The sequence below is a fragment of the Triturus cristatus genome, chromosome 12, assembly GCF_964204655.1.
Source record: "Triturus cristatus chromosome 12, aTriCri1.1, whole genome shotgun sequence".
Lineage (NCBI taxonomy): Eukaryota > Metazoa > Chordata > Amphibia > Caudata > Salamandridae > Triturus > Triturus cristatus.
Genome location: NC_140595.1, coordinates 538,904,523 through 538,918,613, shown reverse-complemented (window position 1 = coordinate 538,918,613; position 14,091 = coordinate 538,904,523). Strand labels below are relative to the sequence as shown.

Sequence of the window (14,091 nt, the reverse complement as noted above, 5' to 3'; positions counted from 1 at the left end):
TCGGACCATAAACACATGGATGATGAATAACCATCTAAAGCTAAATATCACAAAGACAGAGCTTATGACCTGCGTACAGTGACAACAATTCCAGCCTACTGGTATGAGCCCCCTCCAACAATATCAAGAGAAGTCAGAAACCTAGGGTTAACCATGGATTCAGATCCATATTTGATGCCACATGTTAACAACATAAAACAGAGTACCTTCTACACTATGAAAACACCACGTTCCATCCTCCCATACCTTGGATACCAACATAAAGTGAAAGCCATCATCACACTCATAATCTCCAAGCTTGACTGTGCCAACATCCTATGTACTGGCACAGTCGCATTCATAATATGCAAAATGCGACTAATCCAAGACATTACTGCAATATTTCTTCTCTCCTTCTCCCAAGAGAACACGACTGCAGTTTTGCAATCACTCCACTGGCTATCTACAGCAAGGGAGGCAATGTTTAAAGCACTTTACAGTGTTCACAGAGCCTCCAAGGAAAAGGATAGCTATACTTACAAGCTAAATTTAAGTAATACAAGCACATCAGGACACTGCACTCCAGACCACAGTGGACGTAATGCGGACGCAAGATGGCATCTGAGCGGCGGTAGACCGGCACAGCTCCACCGGTCCGGTCCATACGTAATGACGTCCGAGAATCTCAACTGCACCACGATGTTCTAACTTTTCAAAAAGGGGAAAGAAAAAGGAACTGGAAATAATTTGACCTGCTTGGCGGTTTCTGCTCGTATGGTTGTCGTCTTGGCTCCGAGGCAGCGCCGGGATCGGCTTGCGTTGCTGGTGGTGCTGTGCTAGAGGGACGGACCGCCGATTGTATTCCAATCGGGGAGTCAGGCGTGTCAGGCGAGTCAGGCGGCTCCAGTATCCTTGCGCTGCGCTGTCCTGCAGCCGTTCTCCACGGCGTGCCGCGCTACGCGGTTCCTATCGGGGATCTGGAGACTTCTGACGCCGGCGTTGAGCGCAGCACAACGAGGGAATCACAGTGATAGGTCGCAACAGGGGATACTTTGTTTCCCGGCAGCCAGCAGTTTCAAAAGGGGAAAACAAGCAAGGATGTCGGGGCGAGGTACGAAAGGAGTGAAAGCCAAAAGTAATCAAGCATTGGCACATACAAATAAGTCCATGCAGCCTGAAAGCTTACAAAGACGCCCAGAGACACAAGGATTAAGGAATAAAGGACAAAATGAGCAAAAAGGCTAACAATTGCAGATGACAAAGCAAAGCCAAAGCCAAACAAAAAGGCACAAACATATAGCTCACAGCCACTAATTTCTAATCTGTTCAGCCCAGTGGAAATGGGTGGGCTGGGCAACAAGTCTCGAGAAGAGGAGGTACCCGCAGACCAGTCAGAAGTCTTTGTACCACTCTCAGCAGACGAAGGAGAAATATCAAACCCCACTATGTCATCACCAGTGGCCCTTATCGTACAAACAGTACACCATACTTCACCGACAAGTACAGATATGATTTGCAAGTCAGCAAGGAATACTGAAACCAGTCAGCAGAGAGAAAAGCCCTCGACTGTACTCCCATCTACCGTCTTAGGAGCCGTAGGGTCAGAACTGAAGACAATAAATGCAACAAGTGCAACAAATCTTCTTCAAAATAATGCAACAAGTGCAACAAATAATCTTCAAAAAAATGCTGACAGCTCTGAGCCACCCGACGTTCTGGATAGACTTTGCCCAATCACGGATGACTCAGAAATGTATGAAACTGGTATATCATCATCATCCAGTGAAGGAGAAAATAATGAAGGAAAGAATGAATGGGGCGATAGTACTGATTCTGAGACCCTGTCGCAAAAGTTTGCCCAAAAAAAGAAGCAAGAAAAGAAAAAAAGAAAAAAAAGACATAGCGATCATAAAACCGGGGGATCCTCAGATCAGGATAGTAACCCCGAGCTCATATGGGATTACTCATCCTCTAAATTTGCGACACCATCAGATTGCACGGTACGATCAGAGCATATTCCTTCTTCGACTACAACCTCGAGTGGGAATGCTAGAAATATAGTTGAACCTACCCTTGCTGAAGTCTTGCAATCAATTAAGGGCTTTCAAGAAGAAGTTAAACAAGATAATCGTAAAGGCCGACAAGCTACACAAAAACTCCAAGGCGCTATTAGAAAAGTGGGCCGAACATGCACTGAAATTGCAGATAGGATGTCATCTGTGGAAATTCAAACTGAGAATCTAGAGAAAGATGTCTCAACACTGAAAGAACAAGGAGTTGCGCATGATGCCATAGTTAAAGACCTAATGGGGAAAATCGAGGAGCAGGAAAATAGAATGCGACGTAACAACTTACGCATCCTCGGGATGCTGGAGGGAACGGAAGGTAATGACCCCAGAACATATATAATAACCCTTTTTAAAGGCGCTTTTCCGGAGATGCAATCCTGGGCCTGGGATAAAGAAGTACAACGTGCACATCGATTCCCCTTGACACCTTCTAAACGACCCACTTCTCAAAACCAATATCCCCGTGAAATCTTAGTGTATTTTGAAAACTTCCTTTTGCGCCAAGCTCTTTTTGATGTAGCTAGACCAACAAGCAAAAAAGAATATAATGGCATCACCTTCTTTACCAGGCCAGATTTCACTCATGCCACCGTTGAACGTCGATGGAGATTGAGACAGTTATTCATGCCATTTCAGCAAGCTGGAGCTACGGTATACCTACAGAATCCGGCACGGTTAAAAATTGTGTTCAATGGGGCTACTCGTAGCTTTACGTCGGAAATTCAAGCTCAAGCTTATTTGCAGGAAATTACAAAGACAAATAGAGATAGATCCACAAGATGAACTGATATAAATTCAATACTTAAGGATTAGGGTCACATAAAGGTCTGACTTGGGAGTAACACGATAGGTATTGAAATCGATAAAAATGTGCAGTTCAGAACATAGGACCGGACCGGAGGGATGGTTCGAGACACTGCCGTCTTAGATGTTCACACCCTGGTTCAAGTTGAACCAGGTAGGCCTCAGTGGTGGGTGGTGGGGGGGTGGGGTCTTTGGGAGGGGGGAAGGGGAAGGGAGGGGGTAATGGGTTGACCCTAAGAAAATCTGTTCTAATAATGAGCTTTTCTCAAATGTTTCTCCACTATTTAAATTCTCCTATTCTTTATACTGGGGCGAAAATAGGAGACATTATTATGATCTGACTAGGGTCCTCTCGAATGGGCCTAATCCTAAGCCTAAGAAATGAGTAAACTATGCATAGCCACACTAAATATTTGTGGTTTGAATGACCCAAGGAAACGTCGTAATACCGCAGTAGCCCTTAAATTATTGAAAGCTGATATCTTATGTCTAAAGGGGACACGGACTCACTTTTTAGGTACACTGGGATTTAAATTAATAGGGGCCACCTCACAGAGCGCTAGGACACGGGGGGTCGCAATATTATCCGCCAAATGTACACTTCAATTCTCACACACATCAGTAGATCATAATAGGAGGTGGGTTATAACTGAATGCCGAAGGGAAAACGGAGCTATAATCCCAATATGTACGGTCTATGGCAGCATTGTTGATGATTCTGCAGTTTTTGATTTTTTAAATAATGAATTGGCCGAGTGGTCGCTGCCTATTATTATATGCGGCGATTTTAATATAAATATACCACCTAGTCAAAGTGTCTCCTCAGATACCAACTGGAACTACATAGGGAGGAAACCTGAGGTGTTTAAAGCTTTGAAGACCCTAAGCCAGGAGCAAGCATTAATTGATGTTTGGCAATCATATTATTCTACTGACCCAGGCTACACCTTTTACTCTTTTCCGCATAGAAAACTGGTTAGATTAGACTATATTCTTGCATCCTACACTATTCTCCACAAGTGCTCAATAGAAAAACATACACGAATCATATCGGATCACAATCCTTTGGTTTTAGAAATAAGAGGGGAAACAAGGGTTAACCAAGATATGATTAGTTGGTCATTCGATCGCTCTCTACTTTCTAATGATGCATACTGCAAACATATGAGACTATGGATCCCCCCAATTTAGCAAGGAGAATTTGGCCAGTACTAAGATAGAAGTGGTTTGGGACGCACTCAAGGCCGCTATAAGGGAAGAGACAATGAGCCTCTCGTTAGCTTTTGATAGGGACAAACGCCTGTTATTGGATCTACTGCAAGCACAACTGGCAGCCGCAGAAGAAAACCTGATTAAGGTATATAGAGATGGGGAGGATCCTACAGAAGCATTGGCGAAAATACTTACAGCTAAATCATTAGTTATGGAGGTCATCGCCAAAAATGCAGCAGATAAACTAGAGATTTGGAGAAAAGAAGCGTACGAATGTAGTGAACAAGTTGGACACCATCTTGCAGTTAGAGCTAGACAAAAAGCTACAAAAATACTATTACAGCAGTGAATGACATCTCTCAGATTACAATTACAGATCCAGAAGGGATACGTAATGAATTTTTAAGTTATTATCAAAAGTTATATCAAGAATCTACCAAATCCCAGCCAGATCGTATTATGTCATAACTTAATCAAATTCCAACAGAACAACTATCTTCAGATGACCAGGCCCAACTTGAGGAGCCCCCCCAATGGGTTGATGCCCTGCTGTGTATCAATAGTCTCTCTAATGGTAAGGCCTAGATAGTATCCCGGCAGAGTTTTATAAGGAATTTTCGACAGAAATAAGAGAAGCTATGCTTCCGCTATTTATACATGTTTTTAAGGGGGGAAGACCACCCGAATCATGGTCGCAAGCAAAAATAATTGTCTTTTTGAAAAAACATAAACCAGTACTAGAGCCCGCTTCTTATCGGTCAATTACATTAATAAATACGGATAGCAAAATTTATTCTAAAATATTAGCGACTAGATTAGCATGGGTGATCCATAAAATAATATCCCCAAGACAACATGGATTCATCCCGGGACGTGGTACCACAGATCATATAAGAAGAACCATTTCACTTTTTGATACAGTACAAATTTCTGGAAATCCCGTGGCACTTATCTTACTTGATGCCGAGAAAGCCTTCGACAGAGTCTCCTGGCCATTTCTCTGGGAGTCTCTGTCGAGGGTTGGGATCGGCCAACATTGTATACAGGCATTCGAGATGTTGTAATTTCATCCAACCGCCAAACTATTTATAAATGTTCACTAATTCTTTTAGAATAACCTGTGGCACACGTCAGGGATGCCCCAGCTCACCGCTGCTTTTTGCCATCTATATCGACCCCTTCTTACGCACTCTAGAATATAATCAGAGGATCAGGCCAATTGTCAGTCAAGGCTGGGAAACAAAAGTATTGGCGTATGCCGATGACATAGCACTAGTAACATTCAATATGAAAGAATCAATGGCAGAAGTAGAGCAGGAAGCGTTAAAATTCGGCCTTGTGGCCGGATACTCCTTAAACAAAACTAAAACCCAGATCATTTGTAAAAATGTCAACATGGGCGATGACATGAGACAGGTAAGAAATGCCACTTATCTGGGGGTAGATATTACCGTCAATATCGAAAAGCTAGTTGAAGCAAATATCGATCCAATGATCGATAAAATAGAACCAGAATTGAGACGACTCCACAACTTGCATCTTTCTATAATCGGAAGATGCAATATAACTAAAATGATCTTTTTTCCTAAAATCCTATATCTGATTAGAGCTATCCCACTGGAATTTAATCCCAAATGTATAAAAACAATTGAAGATATGTTCTCCCGGTTTATTTGGTCTTATGGGAAACCTAGAAGGGCATATAGGTTCCTCTCTTTACCAAGGGATGGGGCGGCTTGGCTCTTCCAAACATTAAACTTTATTATTGGACAACTACTCTCTTACATAATCATACCCTTTTCTCTGATAAACCACTAGACGAGCTGCCCAGCTATGTCCCCACACCTATAGAATTAATAATGGGCAATCAGGCCTGGGGTTGGGCCTGGAAATTCCTAAATGACTCCCCCTACAAAAAGGTACGCTATAAGACGCTGGTTGCAGGTTATAAAACTATGAAGGCAATTCGGAAGATGTTAGGACTGGGCCGTCTGAATTATTACCTCCGATAAATAATTTTAATCTGCCAGGAATATTTACAGACTTTACAACTAGGAAAAGAATAGATAAAGGCTTAACCAAGCTTGGAGATTTTTACTCTCTTACGAATATAATCACTTTTCAAAACACAATATGGATTAGATTGGAGAGATTTTTTTAAGTATCTACAAATACGTGATTTTTTAAGTAGGAAGGGTGGGGGCCCAACAGGATTCTTAAGCAACTCCATTATAGATAAATTTAGACAGAACAGTCAATCAATCGGGATGGTATATAATTCGCTCAATTCCTTGATGACGGATGACATGGGACATCGGGCTAACAAATGGAAAGAAGAAATAGATGTCTCACCTGATCTGTTTCTATACTCCACAGAATTAGCACAGAAGCTTTTAATACCAGCACGACTGCAGGCGCAGTATTATAAAACCTGCTTTTCACTCTACTTTACACCGAAAAGGATTGCTAAATGGGGAACTGGGAATGGGACCTTATGCCCGCGATGCTCGCTGCCTCATGTGGACTTAGAGCATATGCTGGCATCATGCTCTACACTAAATGTCTTAAAATCTGATATTAAGAGATTTTTCAAAGAGACTCTAGGAAGAGATATTAATCTCTCTTTGGCCCTGATCTGTTTAGGGGTAGATCAGGAGACCCAAGGGATGTGCGGAGAACAATAAATCTTTATAAGTATGTCAATATATCGCCTTACCCTTACATCAGCCTGGTTAGATCCATCTCCGCCAGTATACCATCAGTGGCTATCACGTTTAATTGCGAATTATAAAATTGAAAAAGCTCTATATGGGAAAAGAGGGATCCAATCCCGCTCAAAATGTCTTAAAATTTGGGAACCATTGACTAAATGGCTTGGAAGTTAAAGGATTTTTCAAAAGGATATCACATGTAAATAGATGGTCAGCCTAGGGAAGGGGGGGGAGGGGTGGCAGAAAAATTATTAAAATGTGCATGAAACTATAATTTAGAAATGTTACAAATGTGATTTAACATTTTTCTTTTTTGTGTTTGATTCTTTTCTCTTTTATGCTATAAGATCACTGTATAGTATTGAAATCATGCACCAATAAAAAAAAATTTAAAAAAGGACACTGCACTCCAGGCTTGCATTACTTTTCATACTGCTTTATCATAAGGAATCTGTAGGAGGCACTGCTTTCTCATTACAAGCTGCCAACCTCGGTAACACCCTACCAGCCAGCATTTGAAGCATCAAGTGGTCTATACACTTCTGAAGACAGTTAAAAAAACATGTTTTTTTTCAAGACAACTACACCACCACCCATCCCTACAACAGAACCAGAAAAGACAGCCGCTCCCTCAGACTCTATCTTCAGTTTACAATCCACAGATTGAAAACAACACAGTCAGCAAACTACTTTCAGTAGGCAGGTAAGTTAAGGAGAGCTGACCTATGCTTCGTCGGGGTATTATATAGTTATGTAAGTTCATGCATAACATTTCTGGCCCACACTGATACTAATACCATAACACTCAGCTGTCGGCAACCAAATGTATCTTAACCCTCTTACATTCACACACAACATTTCTGCTATAAGGGTTGTCCATCGCAAGTACTGGGCAGCCAATAATCCATCCGTCACTAATTGACCAGGCATAGAATAATGGAAGAGATCTGTCACACACTGAGGGCCAATTGAAAGTCTTTATTCTACTCCATGACTGCAAGTACCAAATATATATACATTATGGCTGCTTCTTTACATCACACAATGGCTTTCAGATATGAGATGACAGTAACAATACACATCCCAGCCTCTCTCTCCACTTCTCTCTCCCTCCAATAATGCCAGCTCTGTCCCAGAACTATACACTAGGGAGGCAGATTTACTTAGATTTTTGCATCTGGCTCGTTTCACTTTTGTGGTGCAGCCCAGCGAGAAATCATTTTTGGTATTTACTAAGCAGTGCAAAGCCACATTTTGTGGCTTTGTGTGGTTTAGTATATACAAAGTAATGCAAGGCAGCTCATAATTAGGGGTGGGCGGAATTTGCGAAAATTAACTTTCGCAAATTATCGCGAAAATGTTTAAAATTATCGCAAACAAGCGGAAATATCGCGAAGATGCGGAAGTTTTTTTCCCGCATGTTCGCGAGATTTTCTGCATGGTTGCGGGTCGCCAACTTACCCATGTGGTTGCTTGCGGGCGCGGCCATCTTGTTTTGAGTTGTCTCGCGGTGCATGTTCGCGAGAAGAAAGACGTGATCGCGCGACGCATGACGTCACTGCGGGCGCGAACTGTCGCGAGACAGCGCAAATGGCTAAAAACAATACAACATCTCATGGAGAACGCGACCGGATCAAGAAAACTTGTCGGCGAACGCAGGGATTCAGGTAGGCGAGAATGTATTATTTTACAGCGCGAGCAAGAAACAAATTATCGCCAAGCTGCGGAAACCGGAAATTTTGACATTTTCGCACTCTCCGCGGAACGCGAAAATGTCAAATTATCGCAATTTCCGCGAACGGAACGAAATTTTCGCCCAGGGCTACTCATAATGCTGCCTTGAGTTATCTTGCTTTGGGAAGGCGATCCATGGTTGGAGCATGCCTGTTCTCACACATCCACCTATGGAATTTGGCGCATTCCCAGATTTACTAAAGCTAGCAAACTTGGGAATGAGTCAAAATGGTACGCCTTCCCCAGTGAGGCACAACAGGGAGAAATGTATTTATTTGTTCTCGTTACTTCCTCATTCTATGTGTGCTGCACTATGAAGCACACACAGAAAGAGGAATACGCCTCTATGTATTTTGTTTGTGCAGGAGGTTGTCCCTTCCTGCACAAAAACAATCCTGCCTGTAATGCAGGCACCCTTGCACCATGGCACAAGAATGCCTGCATTAGTGCTATGCAGTACACAGTGCACCAATGTTAGGAGACAGCTGAAATGTGCCATTTCTTTGTAAAAATAATGCAATTCTGCTATCTGACTTTCACGCAGAGTAGTGCAGCAAGCTGTTTCACTGCGTTCTGCTGTGTGAAATGTAAGCAAATCTATCCCACAATTTCTGATTGAACAACCCAGTGCAGTAGCCACCTAAGCAGACTATAATCATAATGGGACCCACAGAGCTGTTCAAAGCTGTTTCCGTACTGAAAATCCATACATTTCATGCATTTCTCACACCTCATCATCTGCCACACTGCTATGCGCTGCGTCTCATAATGTGATTACTGCACCTCGGTGGTCATCACACACGACAATAAAAAACTTCCCACATTGGGTCACAGAACCAAGACAACATCCTTTTAAACATATAGCACCCTATCTGGCGTAGCTTGCTGCCCTTGTAGGTAAGTGCTTCAATGTCACAAATATGGGTAGTCAGTGCTATTCAAATGAGCAATACAATAAATATTTATCACTTAGGCATAAACAAGATTTGTTTTGTCTTATTAAAATCTTTGTTTCCATTTCTTCAGAATTACAAAACAAAACGTGATTTATTTGTGCTTTTGAAACTGCTGGTATATGTTGAAACATTGTACATTTAATTTACAGATATTAATTTTTTTGTGAATTAGAAACAAATTGACATCCTACAGTATTTGTTTCACACTCCCTGTACAAAAGGCCACTGGAACTATGCGATTCTGTAGCTGCGGTCTTTACCACGTAATTATGAATGTACCACATTTGCCACATAATCCATCATCTGCTGCATATATATGCAGATTTGAACAAAAAAACACATTTTGTTTCTAGCTCAAGCACATCAAAAGTTGCAAAAAATTCTGCAAAGCGTGTTGACTTGCAGTGGAAGGTCCTGCGCCAAGGTTGACCTTTCATTTACTCACTGGGGGCGGAATTTGGATGTGGAACTGGTACTAATAAGATGAATCCTTTGCCCAGACAGTGTTATGTGAAAAAAATAACAAAATAACAAAGTGATACTATTAAGAATTGTGCTGCATTAAACGGAGCAATTTGTGTTTTCTTGCCGCATAATTTAGTTAATATTGCTGCACAATTCAGGCCTCCACTGCTGCATAACCCCAGTGGCCCTGTCTGTACCACAGAGAGATTGTCACAGAGTTAATTTTACAAAATCCTCTCACATTGCAGTCAAAGGAAGAAAACTAAACATCTTCACAATAAAAGAACAAACCTCAATTTGTCAAAGACAGCCTGACATTTATTTAAAGTGTCTTGAAACAGACAGCAAATGTAGCAAGATAAAAAACATAATATAAATGTATTTTTATTGCTCATTCACCTTCTGAACTCCCACACCTCTATAATGTGCCAGGTGCCTCAGTCGTTTTGGGGGGCAAAGGTTCTTATGGGCCGGCCCAGCCCTCAAATGCCCCCCCCCCCCCACCTACCCCCTGTGGCTACGACCCTGCTACACAAATCCAGTCCACGCCACACAATTCCACGCCACACAATTCCACAACTAACAATTCCAATCCAACATACATAATTGCACTCCACACAACACACATCCACTCCACTCCATAACACATAAGTAAAAGACATTGTCATTTCCAACACCAATAGCTCTCTCAGTTTTTTTTTCTCTTTTCAAAACCACACCCCAATCACCAAGGCTTCTGTCCTTCACTGACGTCCCCTGTTCAGCATTCTTGCCTCGCTGTCTTCAGCACGAGGAAGAACTGGTTTGCAATTGCAGGACTTCTATGTAAGCAGAAAGAAGATATATTTGCGCAAGACCCTTCTTTGCAACAGGTGAGTACAATGAATGCTTTTAAAGACTGCGTTTTTCTAGAATGTTTTCTTTTCTACTTTCATCACTATGTTTACCACATCATTACTTGAATTTCTCCTTTGGTAAAGTTTGGGCATGAAAATATTGTATGTGACAGACCTTCCAACTCACACGGTTGCCACTGTGTCACGTTATATACGGGCTCCCATCACACGGTCACGGTCATCACACACGTGCACACAATTAACTGGAAACGCCTGCAGAGAGAAGATTTCCAGTTAAATGGAGGGTCTGCTCAGCTGATGTCCATTAGCTGGTGTGAAACCTCCCGAAACATCTGCCACAGTCTCAAAAGCTTACATTTTAGGAGGCGCGAGAGAGGGGGGGGGGGGGGGGGGCGAGCTTTGAAACATTGAATTCAAAAGTGTCACGGGCTTTGCCGCGTAGCTGGCCCTAAACCCCCACCCCCACCCCTCCTCCCACAGTGAAGAAAAAAAATCACAAATTGGCAGGTCTCTTGATGATCAGGGCTACATGTTTTAACTCATTGTATTGATTGTTGCAATAAGGTTTTAGCCTGAAGCTGCCTGCTAGAAACGAAGGTACGGGCGTGGAATCTGTTTTGAAGGAATTATTTTTCAGCTGAAACCCCATCACTGCCGAAATGTTGCTCAGTATTGATTTATGCGAATATCAGCAGATACTCTCGGAGTTTTACTATTTTTAAGGGGGTATTGCCTCTTTTATTTACAACATGTGTATTGTGCGAGAGAGCCTTTCGCAGTCCTCTCTCTTTATTTCAAGCACAGGTTACAACTCTAAATTGTCTTTATTTGCATCATAATATGTAATCGTTTACAGTAAATAGAAAACAAAAAACGCACCTCCGGGGGCCGCATGTCAGAAAATCGCCATGTGTCAAAGGGCGTTTGCGCCTGCTTTTTGCGCCCCTGAAGAGTTTTCGTAATACGCAAGAGTCATGAGTTGCTCGCGCGATCCGTAAAGAAAATAGATTGTGAATGCACCTACTCCGAACCTGAGCAATTATCAAGTCCCTTCTGTAATATAGGCAGAGGTGTTAGTAGCCACCTGGGAGTGCATTAATAGTGCTCCAGGAAGAAATGGCGCACACTTAGTGTGCGCCCGGCCCCAGGGGTACCGTTCAGCAGGGTGCACATGGTTTGTTTCCATGTACTCCCCAGGTGGAAGTAGGCAAATACTGTACCCGCCTGTGGGGACTCTCAGCCCCCTCTTTAAATTCAAGCAGGTTCACCTGCATTACAAAAACAAGCAATTGCAATGCAATAGGTCTCGCATTAGTTAAATGCAGAGCTATTGGCTTTGCAAATGTAAAAGACAGTGGCGTAACAAAACTTGAGGGGGCCCTCCTGCAAAGCACATGGAGGGGGCCCCCCATCCCCCGGCGGCGCGGCTCACCATCTACCACTTTGCCCTACCACCCAGAAATCTAGCATATTTTGATTTGAAACCTCCAACATTTAAATGAAATGCCTCTATATTGTCTTTCTCTAAGTTCGAATGAGAAAGTGGGAAACACTCATACACGAATATGCCATTTGTAACAATACTGTCAAAAGCAGATTATTTAACTGAGGCAGCAATCAGAACAATGCCAAGGAGCGGTCCTATTGTCTCAGGAACTTCAGCAGCTCTGACCATAGCGCCACATCCTCTCCCCCACTAAACACCATACTGCCCCACTTAGAGAAACTTGCACTGCACTGACCCGCTATAAACACCTGGATGTGACTCAATTCTAATTACGCACTAGACAAGAGCAATATGCTGCCTAAGCAAAATTAACAACATCCTAGAAAAGCAAACACTCATAGGGAATGCAAGATTAAGTAAAGCATGTGAAATGTATGCAGGAACAACATGGTTAGCTTTTTCCTTTTACACTCATTATTCTGAAATTAGTGAGTGCTTTTGCATGAAAAGGTAAGGCCATGACTACAGGGCCCGGAAGGGACCCGTTAGAGTGCCCATTTCTTATATTCTTTCAAAACACAGGCAGTATGGTTTAAAAAGACCACATTCGTAAACTCACAGTCGCTGTACACATTTTGTTTTCCAATTCCCCCATCAAGCAGGTATTTCAGCACCTCCAGGCAAGGTGCGCTTTCCCACACAGGGAAAACAATGTTGTTCAAAGAGAGAAGAGTAAACAAAAGTATCACTTCACTGGCAAACACTGTAAAGTGGCGCTAATGTGTTTAGGGCCACCTTGCAACCACTCTGTCTTGCTTTAATTAGTTATTTATTTTTCACATTTGGAATGTTTTTTTTCTCACCACCCTGAGGATTGACATAGGCAAGTTGTCTTTGGAAGGCGGGGGGTCAGGGACCCCCCGGCCGTATTTATTATACAAAACAATAAAGGATGAATATCAACATTACATCTCTGTTAAGAAACGCAAAATTCATGACATTAGATTTACAGTATTGAAGACAAATATCAAAGGCTAACCTTAACAAAAGTCTAATACAGCGTGTTTCCTATCCGAATCTAACATCCTACCTGAATTTTGCATTCTAACATTTCTGGCCCGACGGCAAGGTCGCTAACCGGTGTCAAGTCCTACTAACCACGCCCTTACTCACAGGTGCGCATGCGCGACAGGGGACCGCCTACCCCGTCGGCATCGTGAACTCCGTTTAACCAACAAGGAGGGCCCTTACACTCTGCCTCATTTGCTGACGTCATGATGTGTGCGCGGGGTGGCTACCAGCCTAAGGAAAGCGTGACTCCCTCCCCCGCATCTTTAGCAGCTAGCGGATATTCCTGCCCCTGAAGTTCTAGGAGGGACCAGTGGCCCCTCCCCCTGGGCCGCCCCCTCCGTGGATGGTGACGCCCCCCATAGGACCTTAAATTGCTGCTCACCGATCATGACCTTACCGCCTGACCAACTCTAATAAATACGACGATGAACCTAGGGAAAAAGGGCAAAAGACCTCGCTAAAGGACAACTACACTAAACTAAAACCAGACCATAGTAATACAAAGCATGCTGTACTAATGGGGAAAAAAGGCCTAAGTACACACAATATTACTCTTTTAATGACAACATAATCACAGCTCTAACGGGCAAAAGGCCTAAGTACACACAACATCCATATTTGATCACAACCAATCCTAGCTCCAAACGGGAAAAGGGCCTAAGTTCAGCTATGACCAAGGAGAAAAAAGGGGGGCCTATGTACAACCATACAATCACGTCAACCTCTTACACATGTAACGGGGAAAAAAGGCCTAAGTCAAACTTGCATAGTACCTCCGACTAGCAT

The 14,091-nt window shown here is 42.8% G+C and overlaps 1 protein-coding gene across 4 annotated transcripts in view; it reads left to right on the top strand.

The window, feature by feature from the left end:
• Positions 1 to 10,676: 10,676 nt before the first annotated feature.
• LOC146776239 (inactive hydroxysteroid dehydrogenase-like protein 1) overlaps positions 10,677 to 14,091 on the top strand; it is a 529,540-nt gene continuing 526,125 nt past the window's right edge. For 3 of the 4 annotated variants that reach the window (XM_085638277.1, XM_085638278.1, XM_085638276.1), the window contains exon 1: positions 10,677 to 10,802. The gene's annotated coding sequence lies outside the window, so the exon portion shown is untranslated. The remainder of the gene's footprint in view (positions 10,803 to 14,091) is intronic. The other variant, XM_085638279.1, reaches the window with a different exon arrangement.